The 18,982-nt window shown below is 36.5% G+C and overlaps 1 non-coding gene across 1 annotated transcript; it reads right to left on the bottom strand.

Annotated features, from left to right (window-relative positions):
* Positions 1-17,772: 17,772 nt before the first annotated feature.
* trnal-aag (transfer RNA leucine (anticodon AAG)) lies at positions 17,773-17,854 on the bottom strand. Its single transcript has one exon. It is a non-coding gene; the product is annotated as a tRNA-Leu (tRNA).
* Positions 17,855-18,982: the final 1,128 nt, after the last annotated feature.

Below are 18,982 nucleotides of genomic sequence, written 5' to 3'. Positions count from 1 at the left end.
ACTTGAAGAGCTGGACACTGGGTGAGATCGCCTGTGCTGCGGGTCTGTCAGTGTGTGTGTGTGTGTGTGTGTGTGTCTAAATAGTGCCCTTTGCACTTACCCATTTGTTTTGGGTTTTCTGTTTGTTAATGTATTAGTTATCACAGTATGCATTTGGGGCTGCTATTTTATTTTATTTCATTTTTAAATGGACGGGTTTTAAGCTGTAGCTGGGCTGGAAATCTTAGGTCCAATCCGGAAATCACTGGTTACTATGGTTACCGCGTCCTGCGGTCTTCACTGGTGTCCTCAACCGTTTAATAGCAAAGTAAAATAGAAATTAGGCTAGAGTATTTCACACCTCACAAGGAATAGTCAATTTTATTACAGTCTGCCTTGAAAATGCATGTGTAAGGATGTCTGCCACCAAATCGATTTCTTCTCCTCTGTCAGTCATTGTGAGTTAAAATAATTTTATTTAGTTTGTGTGGTTCTCTGCCTCTGACTACTCCAGTTGTCCAATCAAAGGACGGGAAATTGCTGACTTAATCGTATGCCTGCTAGATGGCGCCAATGACGCCAACTCGAAATCTGATTGGTTAATGTAACGATTTTAATTGCCACTTATAATAAGCTACGGGCGCCTGCACTATTCATTCTGAAGGCCTTAAGACAGATTTCTTTCACTCTGGCAACACATGATGTCAGCCACTGGCTGAAATATGATTAGATAAATATTCTTATCATTACTGGAAGCAGCGCAACCAAGAGCAAAGCTAGGAAATGTTGAGAATAGACTACTGGGAATAATATAATACACACGCATGGAAAAATATATTAAAATGCAAATCAGTGATTCAGATCACTGCTGTTTAGGCCAGCAGAGAAGGCCTTGCTGGCACTGATGGCCCACCACTGGTTTAGATACTTCAGAAACTATTTTGGATTGGAATATTCCAGATGTAGATGCAGACACCACTGATTACAAACATTTCATTTCTGTACCACTTATCTGATCTATTCTCAGGTCAAAGGGAGCCTGTGCCTATCTCAGGCATCATCGGGCATCAAGGCAGGATACACCCTGGACACAGTGCCAATTCATCGCAGGGTGCACACACACACTCATTTACACACTACAGAACTCCAATCAGCCTAGAAGCATGTCTTTGGGAGGAAACTGTAGCACCCGCAGGAAACCCACCAAGCAACATGCAAACTCTACACACACACACACACAGTGAGCAGGAGCAAGACTTGAACCCAGGACACATGGAGATGGACACGTGGAGGTGTGAGGTGAACGTGCTAACCACTAAGCCGCCTGATTGCAAACATATCATGTGTAATTAATTTAAAACTTGTTTAATTTTTATATTATGGCTTAACAGTTGTATAATTATCATTAGAATAATTACATTTGTTTAATTATATTGTTGCTATTATCTGTATATTACAAATAGTTCCTGCTTTGGGTTTGCTTAAAATATATATAGGTCCTTTAACTAAAGTTCAATGTAAATCCTGGATTTATCTGTAAGAATCAACAATCTGTCAGCAACATTGGTGACACTGTCATGTGATGCTGTGGGTGGAGCTTCATAAAATGAACATATTAGAGTACAGAAAGAATATTTCCGTTCAGCTAAGACCATTCATGGTATAAAAAAAGCTAATAAACTATGGTGCACAAAATCACAGAAAATAATGAACTGCTGAAGTGCGTCTGATGTAAAGTTTTGTTATTTATTTTATATGGTGTTTATTTTAAATCCTAAACTTTTACACATGCACCCACCAACTGGCCTGCACTTCACCTAGCATTATCCTGTCATCATGCATTATCAGTGTCATCAGATTTTATAAACACTACAGTTGACTAGAACTGGATCATTCATTACTGCATTGGTTTGTTTTTGTATTCAGTGTGAGAACATTTGAAGAAAAGACTAAGAATCATTTCATAAAAGTATGTTGGTTTAAAATATTGTGTTGAGATTCATAATCAAGCATCTAAGTAAATTTATCTAAAGGCAGTTGTGTGTGTTTAATCCCCTGATAGGACAGAAAGTATATCATGTGAATATAAAGCATTTCTCAGTGGCCAATTTAGTTTAGTTGTTGAGTTTTACAACCATTTTCAACATCTGTTTCCTTTTAGTTTTCCCTTATTATTTATTTTTTCTGCTGTGTATTAAGTAACGTAAAGAAAATATAAAAAACAAAGATACAGTGACAAACCCAGCAGTATTTAAGAGAGAAATGGATGACACCCCAAACTGTAAATACAATTTAAATATAAGGTCTAATAAAAATTAAAAATCCAATATATGTGTGGCTGTATGACCTTTTTGCAGGGCTTTATTTATTAGTGTGTTAAGGTTTTTCTCTTCAGTGAACACAAGGTGGCGCAGTCACTTATCTTATTGTGGGTCTAGATCTAGAGCACCACACAACCTGCTCACATTCTCTGAGATGATGGAAGCTACTTTTCACAGGAAAACCTTTGTGACATAGAGTTTACTTGTTCTTCTATCATACATACTGCTGATATAATATCCTAACCCCTGCCCTGGTTACTCTTAGTGCCTAAGATCATTTCAGAGATGCCATTCTGATTAAACAACACAACAAACAAACTTTATTTATACAACAAAACTTTATTTCCTGCTTTCAGTATATGTTTACTTAAATGTGCTCTGGACAGGTTTCCCATATGAGGCTGAATGTAAAGCCAGGATGTTTCAGTAAGAATCAACAATCTGACAACAACATTGGTGACACTGTCATGTGATGCTGTGGGGTGGAGCAATTTTGAAGCTTTATGGTGTTAACATATTAGATTACAGAAAGATCTCCACTATTTTCACTGAGCTAAGACCAGTCATCATGTTCACTGTTATATTCATGTATCTGTGGCTTTCACTAGGTGAGTTAACATTGACTTTTTGTTATTACAGAAATATTAACTATATTATATTAAATATTAGTCTGTGTGGTGATGCAGTGTGAAAATGTAGAGTGTGGGTCTGACTTAAGTATTTCCTGTTGATTATTTAAAGGTTAAAAACATTATGATCTCTTCTCTATGACAGGTGACTCCATGGCAGATTCAATAGAGCCAGATTTCCCTCATAAAGCTGTAGATGAAGGTGATGATGTTGTTCTGTCCTGCAAATACAAACCAAGCTTTACTACAGGAAACTACCTGCACTGGTACAAGCAATATCCAAAATCTAAACCTGAGTTCCTTCTTATTGTTGACCAAAAAGGAGATCTAATTTCCAACACTGACCCAAGAATGTCTGCTAAAGTTGATGATAAAACTAAACAAGTGGATCTGATCATCTCCTCTGCTGCTGTATCAGACTCTGCACTATACTACTGTGCTCTGGCGCCCACAGTGACAGGAAATCCAGCTGCACTGTACAAAAACTTTCACACAGTTTTGTTATATTGAAAGCAGTTCTGCTGATGATGTTGAGCTGCTATTTACATGCTATTTTTGGCGAATTCTGTCTCTTTTGCAATTTATAAAGGGTTCATAAATATATTATAGTTTGACAAATGTTGGATTATTAGGAGATAGCTAATTGTTTTTTTTTAAGCTTCATTAACCACTTTATCCTGTTCAGAGATCTATAGCTTTTCTTGGCAACACTGGAAATGAGGGAAACCTGAGCTCAATCTCGAACTGGGGACCATGGAACTGTGAGGCAGCAATACTATCTGATGTCTTTGTCTGACAGTTCATCAGTGCCTGAAAAGTAAAGATTAGTTAAATATTTTGCATTCATTAATGGTATAATATTTGGTTTAGAGAGGGATTATTAATATAACTTTTAAAAGTAGCTTTTCCTTATTGTGGTATTCAATCTTCTTGGGGATTTCTTTAGATGCTCTGATGAGTCTACATGCAGAAAGAAGAAGAAGAGGCTTAAAGCCATGTAAAAGCAGCAATCCACAGGTTAAAAAATACATGACTGTTGGCATCACAGTGATGACAGTTTTTATGGTGCATCACATAGAATCTTATCTGAGCCAGAAAATCCCAGACGTGTCTCAATTTCATGTAGAGATAGGAGAGCAGACCCCTCTCTCCCATCCTCATCATTACATTCAGGGAAATATTGATAGCATCATGTGAAACTATTCAGCTGTTTAATATTAAACTGCACTCCGTGTCAGAGCAGAAGACTCTATGGAAGATAATGAAAACCACTAGAAAGATGATTAGAGTCTATCTATCCACCATTGAGGATCCTTACCAGAAAATATATACAACTTTGGGATGTTGCCTCCGAGCCTCTTCCAGACACTTTACTCAGATAGTCAAGTATACATCTTTATACACTGATGATACTATTCCATATTCCTTGATAACCTGGAAATAAAAAGTAAAAGCTTGGTTCAATCATCACAGCATAATTTTACAATATACAATATACCAACACTATATCATGGAAGGCAGCACTGAATCTTTTGAGTTTGTTGCAGTGAACAACAGCAAGTTCACCACCACTGCCTTGAAGAGGCAAAAACTAACACATAATGTATTACAGTATTACAGAGAAAAAATCCTTTATAAATAACTGCTTTTTTCTACTGTTTTACACAGTGTTCAGTGTGGGAAAGATAAAAAAACAACAAATAAGAATCATTTCTTAATTGTATTTTGTTTTCAAATATTATCTTGTGATTAATAATCAAGTATTTAAGTAAATTTAAGGTAATTTTGTGTCTTTACTTCCCTGTTAGGACAAGATGTAGGACAGGACTTTCTTAATGGCCAATTCAGTGGAGTTGAGTTTTATAGCTGCTTTCAAACATGAAAATGACAAATTCAGCAGTATTTAAAGAGAAATATATGGGGGTTATGAAGACATACTTTTGTATGAATATTTCTTCTGTATTCTCAAATAAACCTTATTCTTTTAATGGTTCTAACAATAAGCCACCTTCTGCTGCACAAATGACACACAGAGGAAGGTAAATAAACAAAACAGATTTCTGTACACAAAACCAATAAATACCACTGCTAAGTAGATTTAATCCAGTAAAACTGTCTTAGATAGAATTTCACAGAACAATAAGGCAATAGAACCATCTGTAAAATTACAAATGGAAAGTAACACTATGCCAAAGACACTGTGATAACCGTGTGACCCAGTGATGGGTTTAGTTTACACACCAACAAAACCAGTGTCACACAGTGCAATCACAAACACCAACTACTAAAGAAAGGACTTTATTACATATTATAACAATTCCTGAATGTCCATCCATTAAAAGATTCTTATTTTATTTATTAGAGAGAGAGAGAGAGAGAGAGAGAGAGAGACAGAGAGATAGCGAGAGAGAGAGAGAGAGAGAGAGTCCCAAAAACAAGTGATGTAACTAATAATGTCAAAATATCACAGGAAAACTGAGTAAATGGTACGAGTGAATCCATGGCTTAGGACCACATTGTTTATTAATACAAAAACATTTCTACAGATTTATATAAACAGTATATAGTATAGAACAGTTATCATGAATATGCATAAATACAAGTAGGTGGAGCTAGAGGTGGAGATGTACATCAAATAGTAACACTGACATTCATTTCTAAAGCTAGAGGTTTGAACTAAACACTCAGGAAAACAATGTTGTTCCTCTTCGTGGTGTTTTTCACTCTTGCTGATGTTGGTAAGTCATATACACTGCACACAAAATATTATTTTTTCTAATTAAGAAGACACAATTTTCCATGTGAAATGTGTCATTTATGATTAAAATATCACAATATTGTTGTAATGTTTTTATAGCAGAGGGTGCTGACAATAACATTAAACCAGATCAAACCAATGTATTTTCAATGGAAGGCAGCAACATCTCACTGTCCTGCACATATACTGGATCAGTTTACAATCTCCACTGGTATCGACAGAAACCTGGATCAAGACCTGAGTTTCTGCTGCTGATTCTTGAAGCCAATGAACATGTCACTGAGGCTCAACCACCTCATCCAGGATTGTCCATACAACTTAAAAAAGAGCAAGATAAAACGAATAAGATAGTGGATCTGATCATCTCCTCTGCTGCTGTATCAGACTCTGCTCTATACTACTGTGCTCTGGAGCCCACAGTGACAGGAAATCCAGCTGCACTGTACAAAAACTTTCACACAGTTTTGTTATATTGAAAGCAGCTCTTCCAATGCTTTAGAGAAAGTTACATGCCCTTTTGGGGATTCTATCATTTTCTCTATTGGTCAGGGTCATAGTAGATACAGAGTCTGTCCCAGACATGAGGTGGGAAAACACCCTGAATGGGATGTCAGTCCTTTGCACTCCACAAACCCTTTCACACACTCATTCACACAGAAGTGCAATTTCTCCTAGCACATTTTCCTACTGTCATGTTTTTTTGGAAGTGATGCAAAACTGCACACAAACTGACACTAACCTAAACTCCTGTTAAAATCCTTCTGCTTAAAGTATTTTCTTGCAGTATGGAGTAATTTTTATAATAAAGAAAGATTTCTACCCTCATGGTACAATTCCATATTGACTGATAACAAGTGCACTAAAGACAAGGCTCAGGTCAATCCTCATAGCAGAATTCCACAATGCCAGTGGACTCATGATCCTCTCTGTTCTGTCTGGAGTAATTACACTGCAGATGAAGGGCATTTTATTGTCTAAGTGTCGTAACTTCACATATATAATAGTCAAACTAATCAGTTATAGCCCAATGTTCAACAAGTTCAACCTCAACAGAAGGAGATCATCTTCAAAACTAAGGATTATCTTATCAGTAAACCAATTCCTTGTATTTTCAAACAAGTAACTAGAACCGTTTTATTCATTAGTGCATTGTTGTCTTCTGATCTTTTGCAGTGTTCAGTGTGAGAAAGAATCATTATGTTGTGATTCATGAACAAGCATCTGAGTAAATTTATCTAAAGGGAATTGTTTGTGTGTGTGTGCGTGTGTGTGTGTGTGTGTGTGTGTGTGTGTTTAATCCCCTGATAGGAAAGGAAGTATGTCATGTGAACATAAAGTATTTCTCAGTGGCCAGTTCAGTTTAGTTGTTGAGATTTTTAACTGTTTTCAACATCTGTTTCCTTTTAGTTTTCTATTATTATTTCTTTTTGTATTTTGCATTAAATAACGTAACCTGGTGTTGTAAATACAATTTAAATGTAAGTTCTAATATATAATTACTAATCCACAGTATGAATATATATGTATGGCTGTATGAACTGTTTGCAGGTTTTTATTTTGTCCAAGTTAAGGTTTTTCTCTTCAGTGAACACAAGATGGCGCAGTCACTTATCTTATTGTGGGTTAAGTTCTAGAGACACTACCACATGATGGTAGATGGTAGAGATGATGGAAGCTACTTTTCACAGTAAAACCTTTGTGACATAGAGTATACTTGTTCTTCTATCATACATACTGCTGATATAATATCCTAACCCCTGCCCTGGTTACTCTTAGTGCCTAAGCTAATTTCAGAGATACCATTCTGATTAAACAACACAACTGTCCACTTAACACTAAACTGTCATAAGAATAAATACTCATCTAATGTCATTTCTCTGACAAACAAAAGCACCTGCTGTGTCAGAAACACTGAAAACTGGAAACTTATCTGTAAATCTGCCTTTACTCTTATTTCTTTTCTTCTGATGCTATTGTGAGTTTAAACCTTAATTATCAAGTAAAAAAATTATTCCTTATTCTCAATTAAACCTGATTCTCTTCCACTTAGTGTTTCTATCATTAATCTGCCTGCTGGTGTTTATACAATAATTCTCTAATTTAGAGACATCACTAACATATATAATTAAAATACTGACAAAGTAATTATTAGATTAGATTTTTACTAGATTAAATTGATCATTTTTACATAAATACATTAATTTCCTGCTTTCAGTATGTGTTTACTTAAATGTGCTCTGGACAGGTTTCCCATATGAGGCTGAATGTAAAGCCAGGATGTTTCAGTAAGAATCAACAATCTGACAACAACATTGGTGACACTGTCATGTGATGCTGTGGGGTGGAGCAATTTTGAAGCTTTATGGTGTTAACATATTAGATTACAGAAAGATCTCCACTATTTTCACTGAGCTAAGACCAGTCATCATGTTCACTGTTATATTCATGTATCTGTGGCTTTCACTAGGTGAGTTAACATTGACTTTTTGTTATTGCAGAAATATTAACTATATTATATTAAATATTAGTCTGTGTGGTGATGCAGTGTGAAAATGCAGAGTGTGGGTCTGACTTAAGTATTTCCTGTTGATTATTTAAACATTATGTTCTCTTCTCTATGACAGGTGACTCCATGGCAGATTCAATAGAGCCAGATTTCCCTCATAAAGCTGTAGATGAAGGTGATGATGTTACTCTGTCCTGCAAATACAAACCCAGCACAAGTTCAGCAAACAACTACCTCCACTGGTACAGACAATATCCAAAATCTAAACCTGAGTTCCTTCTTTATATTGATCAAAGTGGAACTTATAATTCTGATCCTCCCCCAAGAATGTCTGTTAAAGTTGATGATAAACAAGTGTATCTGATCATCTCCTCTGCTGCTGTATCAGACTCTGCTCTATACTACTGTGCTCTGCAGCCCACAGTGACAGGAAATCCAGCTGCACTGTACAAAAACTTTCACACAGTTTTGCTACATGCCCTTTTGGGGAAGTCTCTCTTTCTTTCTCAAGATTTATAAAGAGTTTATATTATTATAATATTTGATTATTAGTAGACAGTTCATTCATTCATTCATTCATTCATTCATTCTTCTTCTATTCTTCTATAACTATTCTATTTTGGCCAGGAAACCAGAAGTTACATTAGACAGAAAGTTAAACAGAAAGGTACTCAGAGGGTCCAATTGGGACCATTTCTGAACTTCAGTGAAGCAGCTGAGGCTCTGTACAAGTTCAGGAGTTGAATAAAGTAATGTTCTGAAAATTATTATTGTCATAATTTGTGAAAAAAACAAACAATCAAACAAAACCATGGCTTCTTTTTCCCAGCAGGCTTTTTTATGTGCAAATTGGGATATAGTTTTATGATTGAGTAAAAAATAAATAAATAACTAAGTTCAAACAGAAAAGACCTTGGTGTGTTAAAGTCTCGTTCCTTTCACCACAAGATGGTGTAGGCTGTTATCTTATTGTTGGACAAGTACTAGGATTCTGCTTACATCCCCCAGAGATGCTGACATTATGATTATGAATACTTTACACAATTATAAAGACTACAGCTATTCTTCAGCCTTACATAGATAATACTTTTATATATAAAAAAGTCTAGAACCAATCAGAATGTTTTAATAATCTCTGCTTGTACAATCAAGCTAATTAGTGTCATTTTCAACACACCATCAAGCCTTGAAAGGAGTTTGCTTGAATCCAGAAAGGAAACTGAACTTGTAGTAGGGCTATACATGCAATTTCTGTAAAAATGAAATGTACATGTTCACTTGCAATGGGATGTTTGTCATGAGATAATATAAATACTACACTCTTTATTTGCACACAGTTTCATGCTTAAATGAAAAATAATGATATAAAAATCCATCAATACAGATGATATTGATAAAAAATGATAGATTAGAGAAAGAAAAGAGGCTGGTTTGTTCCTCACCACAGTAAAATACTCCTCAACTGTTTGTAATCCTATTTAATAAACAGGTCATTAGGTCTACACACACCTAAATTTCCATTTCCCATCCTGCATTGTACCAGACTCCACTTCCCACAATGCACACTCACTTCCACATTCATTAGTTCATTTATTTTATTGAAGTATTTTTCATGCTATCAGTTTGTGTTTGTTTACCATGTGCTCAGGAAAATTTATCCATGTGGTGCTGAATGTAAAGCCAGAAAGCTTCAGTAAGAATCAACAATCTGTCAGTAACATTAGTGACACTGTCATGTGATGCTGGGGGGTGGAGCTTCATGAATGTTTATAATGTTAATATATCAGACTGCAGAAATTTTATTTTCATTTATAAGCTCATCCATCATGTTCACTGTTATATTCATGTGTCTGTGGCTTTCACTCGGTGAGTTAACATTGATTTTTGTAGATTCAGAAATTTTTTTTTAATAGTTTTTAATTAGATTTAATTAGTCTTATTAGTTATGTAGTATATCTGCGTAATTTAACACTGCAATGTGTGTACTTTCATTCGTTTGTGTTAAAGCTTGACACAGGAAACCTGCTCTCCACATAGCAATATCTCTACAGATGGTATAACCACTACAGAACAATTCTGGGGTTTTTAGCAGTGACTATAACTGCCTTATTTATTAGTGCATCATTTGTTTTCTGCTCTTGTGCACAGTATTCACAGTAAAATAAAGTCAATTCAGTTTAAGTTGAACAATGGACACTGCTACAAACAAGGAGACCACTCGCATGCGGTGCTGCGTGTGCCGCTGTCAAACCTTTATATCCTTTTATTTAGGAATAAATATTTTACAATGATAAAATAGCATGTCTGATGCAATGGTTTGTGAAGTAACAGTGTTTTTGTTCTGTGTTGTACTGGTTACTCAGTTCACTCTCACTGATATTGTTAAGTAATAATCTGTAAAAAGTGATACTACAACAGCATCACTTCCTGGGTGTGTCCTTCTAGAGACGTGTAAAGTTCAGCACATACAGCACTATTATACAGAATCCTCACAGAGCTGTGTTCAGAAATGGATCAACTATACAACTTACTGTACATAGTGAGATACATACCACTGATTCTCACTCTAGTTACAGGTAATTTTCAATCAGTTATTAATTATTACAATGATATTTAATCAGTTATATAATTGAATTAATTAATAAGCATGTTTGTATTAATCTAGTAATTTCTTGATTCCTTAAGTCAATATTGGAATTACAAAAAATACTTCACTGACATGTTTCTTTATATTTTTGTCACACCAGGTAGCTTTGCAAATAAAATTGAGCCAACAGATGCAAACATTGTCAGGAAAGAAACAGAGACTGTTATTCTGAAATGTTCATATGAGGCAAGCAGTGAATATATTGGGCTTCACTGGTACAAACAATATCCTAACAGCGCACCACAGTTTTTACTGTATAAAGGTGCAAGGTCATATGCAGGTGTTGATAGCACTCCTGATGATCGTCGACTAGAGTCGAAAACAAGCAGAGACTCTACTGAACTTACTATCAGAGGTCTAAAGCTCTCAGATTCTGCACTCTATCATTGTGCTCTAAGAGTTGGAGCACAGTGATACAGAGACACTGAAAGGCTTTACAAAAACATCAACATGGTATATTAAGTTTCTAAAACCACAGAAGACGAAAGAGACTCACTTTACCAACTTATCAGTTAACCACAGATACAAACAACATTTGTGAAAACATTTGCAGCTGGAGCTAATAGCCTAAAAAGAAAATGAGGGATTAACACAACTATACTTTAATTCATGAATCTACATCTACAATCATTTATTAAATCTATCATTTGTTCATGTGTTTATTCTGCATGTTCATTTGAACAGATGTGAGTTTGATCATACAGATAAAAAAAATAATAATTAAACATTAGTGACAAGTTTTGATTGCACATAAGGGTAATGTCTATAATCTTAAACATAATTATTTGATGGAGGGATGATGACTCTAGCCTTTTGAGCTTGTCCTCTGTTTTCTTATTTGTACTGTGATGTAAACGTTCCAACTTAAGGTGGACTGCTGACACTAAATTTCCCCTAAGTCTGAATGAGTGTGTGAATGTGTCTGTGCATTTTGTCCTGCATTAGACTGCTGTATCATCCAGGGTGTATTCCTGCATCATCCCTAGTGTTGCTGGGAGAAGCTCCAGATTCACCTGCCCAGGACAAAGCATGAATGAATGAATGAAGGTGTGTATATATAATGTATATAGACACTTGTGGAAGTGTGACCAGGATAAAGTAGTTACTAAAAATAAACTCTGATTGAATGACCATTCATTAGGTTGCAGCTGCAGCTTATGGATCTGGGGCTTGGTTTTACTGTAGTTTTAGCATACTAAGATTTGCTAATTGTCTAGTAGATGAGAAAGAGTTGCTGTGTGAGGTAAAGCAGAGTTGTCATGAATATGAATAAATATGATGTTTATTTCAAAAGATAAACACAAACTAACTAAACACTCAGGATAACAATGTTATTATGCCCACTTGGTTTTCTTCACTATTGCTGATATTGCTAAGTCCTTTAGTTCGCAAGTTACAAACCAAAAAAACAAGTATTTTAAAAAGTTGCTTAATAATAAATTGTTGTCAATAAATTCAAATAAATTGGTGTATTTATATTAAAGGCTGTTGACAACAATTCATCCACCCAGAATACACTGTTTAATGTAATCACAATCATCTTTAAGTAACCAAACTTAACTATAAAATAAATACATATCAGTTTCTGATTGCCAGTGAAATGTAGTTAGAGTGAGAATGTTCTTTTAGCTGATTGTTTATAACAGACGTGTTCTTGAACATTAATGAGGAAAGGCTCAGGTGCACAGTTTATTCTCCTCTTGATCAATAGATGAAGAAAATTGTTGGAGGAAAAGTTTCTGTTCCTCTGCAGCTCTTTTTCTCTATAGACAATATTCTGTTTGTGAGACCTGTATGATTGTAATTAACACCAGTGCAATCATAGCTCCAGTTTTGTTCTTTGGTCACTACACTTAATTAACCCTACTGAATAAAATCAGATGGAAAAATATTTGAAGTGAACTGGAACAGTGATTTAGTCCAGGAACTCTATGGAACTCTGTATGGGAAGGCTATACAAAGAAATGCACAAAATACTAAATATATACATTATATAATATTAATTATAGTTCAGAAGTTTGTTTATTATTGTCATTAATAAATAAATTACCTTCAATTACCTTAAAAACGAAAAAGAAGAGCAAAAAGATGGTTTAGTGAGTTATCTTATTGTGGGTCAGGTGCTAGGACTCTGCTCACACTTGTAGATGAAGGTGATGATGTTAATCTGATAAAATCGGTCCGTAGGATGAAGATGATAACATTGTCAGTAAGGAAACAGACACTTTCTTATGAGTCAAGCAGTCATTGTGTTTGGCTTTAATTGTACAAACAATATCCTAACATTTTATTTCGGGGGCCCCTCTGTGCCACCAATATGACTAATTATAACTAATTATTGTCATTTTGTATAATAATCATTGTCCATTGACAGATATCAAAAAAAAGACGATGTCATTTCATGTACTCTTGGGGGCCCCCTGGTGGCTACGGGGCCCTAAGCAGCCGCTTAGTTCGCTTATGCCTTGGGCATAACCACTTCCTGACTCAGTATCTGACAGTCAATATTACTAATGTAATGTTGTATAATATTTAGGAATGATCATAAAATTATCAAAACTTCCGCGGATTTCTGCAGGACTTGAAGAGCTGGACACTGGGTGAGATCGCCTGTGCTGCGGGTCTGTCAGTGTGTGTGTGTGTGTGTGTGTGTGTGTCTAAATAGTGCCCTTTGCACTTACCCATTTGTTTTGGGTTTTCTGTTTGTTAATGTATTAGTTATCACAGTATGCATTTTGGGCTGCTATTTTATTTTATTTTTAAATGGACGGGTTTTAAGCTGTAGCTGGGCTGGAAATCTTAGGTCCAATCCGGAAAACACTGGTTACTATGGTTACCGCGTCCTGCGGTCTTCACTGGTGTCCTCAACCGTTTAATAGCAAAGTAAAATAGAAATTAGGCTAGAGTATTTCACACCTCACAAGGAATAGTCAATTTTATTACAGTCTGCCTTGAAAATGCATGTGTAAGGATGTCTGCCACCAAATCGATTTCTTCTCCTCTGTCAGTCATTGTGAGTTAAAATAATTTTATTTAGTTTGTGTGGTTCTCTGCCTCTGACTACTCCAGTTGTCCAATCAAAGGACGGGAAATTGCTGACGTAATCGTATGCCTGCTAGATGGCGCCAATGACGCCAACTCGAAATCTGATTGGTTAATGTAACAATTTTAATTGCCACTTATAATAAGCTACGGGCGCCTGCACTATTCATTCTGAAGGCCTTAAGACAGATTTCTTTCACTCTGGCAACACATGATGTCAGCCACTGGCTGAAATATGATTAGATAAATATTCTTATCATTACTGGAAGCAGCGCAACCAAGAGCAAAGCTAGGAAATGTAGAGAATAGACTATTGGGAATAATTTAATACACACGCATGGAAAAATATATTAAAATGCAAATCAGTGATTCAGATCACTGCTGTTTAGGCCAGCAGAGAAGGCCTTGCTGGCACTGATGGCCCACCATTGGTTTAGATACTTTAGAAACTTTTTACAACCGTGTTCAACATCTGTTTCCATATTATTAATTTTTTCTGCTTTGTATTAAGTAATGTAAAGAAAATATAAAAAATGGATGACACCCCAAACTGTAAATACAATTTAAATATAAGGTCTAATAAAAATTAAAAATCCAATATGTGTGGCTGTATGACCTTTTTGCAGGGCTTTATTTATTAGTGTGTTAAGGTTTTTCTCTTCAGTGAACACTAGATGGCGCAGTCACTTATCTTATTGTGGGTCTAGAACTAGGGCACCACACAACCTGCTCACATTCTCTGAGATGATGGAAGCTACTTTTCACAGTAAAACCTTTGTGACATAGAGTATACTTGTTCTTCTATCATACATACTGCTGATATAATATCCTAACCCCTGCCCTGGTTACTCTTAGTGCCTAAGATAATTTCAGAGATACCATTCTGATTAAACAACACAACTGTCCACTTAACACTAAACTGTCATAAGAATAAATACTCATCTAATGTCATTTCTCTGACAAGCAAAAGCACCTTCTGTGTCAGAAACACTGAAAACTGGAAACTTATCTGTAAATCTGCCTTTACTCTTCTTTCTCTTCTTCTGATGCTATCATGAAAAAGAAAGTTGTATTTTTTTTAGATTGATCTGTTAGAGCTGAGCATTAAGAGATTAATTCAACCTTAATTATAGAGTAAAAAAGTTTCTTCCTTATATTCAAATAAATCTTATTCTTTTTCATTTAGTGATTCTTATATTAATCAGCTTGCTTGTGTTTGCACAGCAATTCTCTAATTTAGAGACATTACTAACAAATATAATTAGAATATTTCACAATTTAATAAATAGATTAGATTTTTTACTAGATTTTTACTAGAATTGATCATTTTTACATGAATACATTAATTTCCTGCTTTCAGTATGTGTTTACTTAAATGTGCTCTGGACAGGTTTCCCATATGAGGCTGAATGTAAAGCCAGGATGTTTCAGTAAGAATCAACAATCTGACAACAACATTGGTGACACTGTCATGTGATGCTGTGGGGTGGAGCAATTTTGAAGCTTTATGGTGTTAACATATTAGATTACAGAAAGATCTCCACTATTTTCACTGAGCTAAGACCAGTCATCATGTTCACTGTTATATTCATGTATCTGTGGCTTTCACTAGGTGAGTTAACATTGACTTTTTGTTATTGCAGAAATATTAACTATATTATATTAAATATTAGTCTGTGTGGTGATGCAGTGTGAAAATGCAGAGTGTGGGTCTGACTTAAGTATTTCCTGATGATTATTTAAAGGTTAAAAACATTATGTTCTCTTCTCTATGACAGGTGACTCCATGGCAGATTCAATAGAGCCAGATTTCCCTCATAAAGCTGTAGATGAAGGTGATGATGTTACTCTGTCCTGCAAATACAAAAAAAGTAGTGGAACAGACTACTTGTACTGGTACAGACAATATCCAAAATCTAAACCTGAGTTCCTTCTTAATATTTTTCAAAGTGGAACTACAATTTCCAACACTTACCCAAGAATGTCTGTTAAAGCTGATGATAAACAGGTGGATCTGATCATCTCCTCTGCTGCTGTATCAGACTCTGCTCTATACTACTGTGCTCTGAGGCCCACAGTGACAGGAAATCCAGCTGCACTGTACAAAAACTTTCACACAGTTTTGTTATATTGAAAGCATTCTACTTATATCTGTGCAATACTGTACATAAGTACCCTATTTATGTTTCCATCCTTGTATCTGTACTTTTATATTTTTCTATTTTATAATTTATGTCTGTGTATTCTCCAGCACCAAAAAAATCCTTGTATGTGTGAGCATACTTGGCAATAAAGCATATTCTGATTCTGATTCTGATATTCATGTTTTTGTGGCTTTCATTAGGTGAGTTTTGAATTTTTATTATGTCAGAAATGTGTTTTAGTGATCTATCAGTGTGCTGTTAAGGCAGAATATGAGTCTGACCTATGCAGTTTTGGCTTTATTATGTAAAGCTTAACAACATTATGTTGTCTTCTTTATGACAGGTTGGCAGGTGACTCCATGGCAGATTCAATAAAGCCACTGTTCACTCATAAAGTTGTCCTGCACATACAAATTCAGTACTGGTGAAGGAAGCAACTACCTGCAGTGGTACAGGTAATATCCAAAATCTAAACCTGAGTTCCTTCTTTATATTCACCAAAGAGGAACACCAATCAGTCCCAACAATCCCTCAAGAATGTCTGCTAAAGTTAATAAAGATAAACAAGTGGATCTGAACATCTCCTCTGCTGCTGTATCAGACTCTGCACTACACTACTGTTGTTGAATTCTCTCTCTGTCTCTCTTGTGATTTATAAAGAGTTTATATTTTGACACATGTTGGATTATTACTAGCGATCCTTTGCTGTCTATTTTTAATAAAAGTTATTGACATTTTCTCTTGCATTTTCATTCATTATTTTTTTTTGTTCATGTGTAATTATGCATGTACATCCTGGAAATGCATGTTGCTTTGCAGGATGTGTGCTAAGGCAATGGCCTTGTACAAACAATCAGAGCAGATGTGGGTTTAATCATCCAGATTTATTCATATTAATTATCCAAATGTAGGGAAATGTAATCTGAGTTTGTGGCATGTTTTTTGGTTTAAGATGAGGATTTTGAGTATTTCTGAAACTGTTCTGAACAGAATTTTTTGGATTTTGATACACAACAGTCTATAAATAATCCCTCTTTACAATCACGGTGAAGAGAGAAGCATCTATAACAATAAAAGATGTCCAATCTTGATGTGGATGAGCTACAGGACATCAGGATCCTCTGCTGTTATTGAAGAGCAGGACTCTGAGGTTACACTGGAAACAGACTTACAGCAGAAGATTGGACAGTGACAGTATTCACAACTTCAGTTGAATACAAAACTGACAGATTCTAGCCTGAGCAACGAGGTGCAGACTGCATTTATCAAAGGATCCTGAAAAACAGAAATCTCTAAACTATATAATTTATCTGTTTTTAAACAGCAAACAGATTATTTTTGGGTTAGATTTGTATCATTTTCATAGGAAATCCTTGGACAGTTTAATGTTTTTTTTGTATTTCTTTAAATTTTTTATTATTTTCCTATTTATTTCTTATTTTTCTATACTACTTGCTATGCTCTTCATTGTATTATATTTCAGTGCACTGTTGTTGAGAAGAGCACCCACAGTTTCGTTGTATTCCTTATGTGCAATGACAATAAAATTTATTCTATTCTATTCTATTCTATTCTATTCACAGTAATAAAGCCGATAGATAGTCGTGCAGTGTGAAAACAATGGTGACCCAACAACTTTGAAAATCTTGCAGTGTGAACTCAGCATTAAGGCCTCGCGCTCAACCGCACACCCCTGAAGGTGAGTGAAGGAACAACCTTCTGCTGTTGTCGACCCAAAAGTTCAGCTGGCAGCGGTGGGATTCGAACCCACGCCCCCGAAGAGACTGGAGCCTTAATCCAGCGCCTTGGACCGCTCGGCCACGCTACCCATGCATTTGGAAGGTTGTGGGGCTGTGGTCAAGGGAGGCCTGCCAGGTCGGGAAAGAGAGGCACTCTGGCAGGTGGTCGCAATGGTTGTACCACGCACGTTTCCATTACCAGACGTGATTCAAGACCCAAACCAGGAAAGGTTTTGCAAAGTGGATTGACAGCCTTAGGCTCTTGTTGACAAGGTTTGCTGATATGAACTTGAATCCCAGTCTGTTGCAATCAAGGTGCACGATCCGGGCCGTTGTCTTCGGGACTGCACACTGCATTGATCTGCATGGATCTCCAGTGGCGACCCATCAGCCTTACAGCATCTGTGTCCAACCAACATGGAAATACAGCCCACGGTTGCGAAACACCTAGACCCAGGGCTAGCTTTTCTCGCTCCTCTCTAGCACGGTCTCACAGACCAGGTACGAAGCATTCCGCATGCAGGACTTGTGGTAAAGAGGAGGTTAAAGGGCATACAAGCGACAAGGAAGGGATTCAAACCCACACGTGCAGAGCACAATGGATTAGCAGTCCATCGCTTTAACCTCTCAGCCACCTCATTAGGTGCAGGTGTGGCACCCACGGCCAAATGTCCACAGAGACCGCGACAATTCTGTAGAGGAGCGCCGTAACCCAACGCGTTTAAACAAGCCTGTTCCCAAAGCAACTGGAGCCCATCCCATGTGGATTAGCAGTCTGTCTCCTTAACCTCTTGGCATCCTAGTTCACCCACATGACCTTACACCTCAGTGCTCCTGGCACTTGCACTCCATTGCCCAAACCTCTTGGCCACCACTTCTTATGTCGATTTTTTATTCTTGGTTGAATTGTTGTTTTGTTGGTAGCTCGTAACCATGGTAAGGGCACGACTGATGTGGCTCACACACGGAAACCGTGTTTTTCATACCGTACTGTGGTTGTTTGGAGTTGCTGTTTGAAAAAGCAAGGTGTGAAACAGAGCAGCGTCTCAAAGCCAGGCGGTGACACCAGTTGCCGAAACCTAGGAGCTATTTCAGCACCCGGGTCTGGGGGCTCCGGTACCATGTGAGTGTGCTCGTTTTTTTTTCCAGCCAGGCAGCACATTTGCAGAAGGCACAGGAGCCACAACCGCTGTAAAGCCTTTGTGGTGCCAGAGCCC

The sequence above is a fragment of the Hemibagrus wyckioides genome, unplaced genomic scaffold, assembly GCF_019097595.1.
Source record: "Hemibagrus wyckioides isolate EC202008001 unplaced genomic scaffold, SWU_Hwy_1.0 Contig2, whole genome shotgun sequence".
Taxonomy (NCBI): Eukaryota; Metazoa; Chordata; class Actinopteri; order Siluriformes; family Bagridae; genus Hemibagrus; species Hemibagrus wyckioides.
Note: the sequence above shows the minus strand (reverse complement) of the source record. Positions and strands in the feature narration are given on the sequence as shown.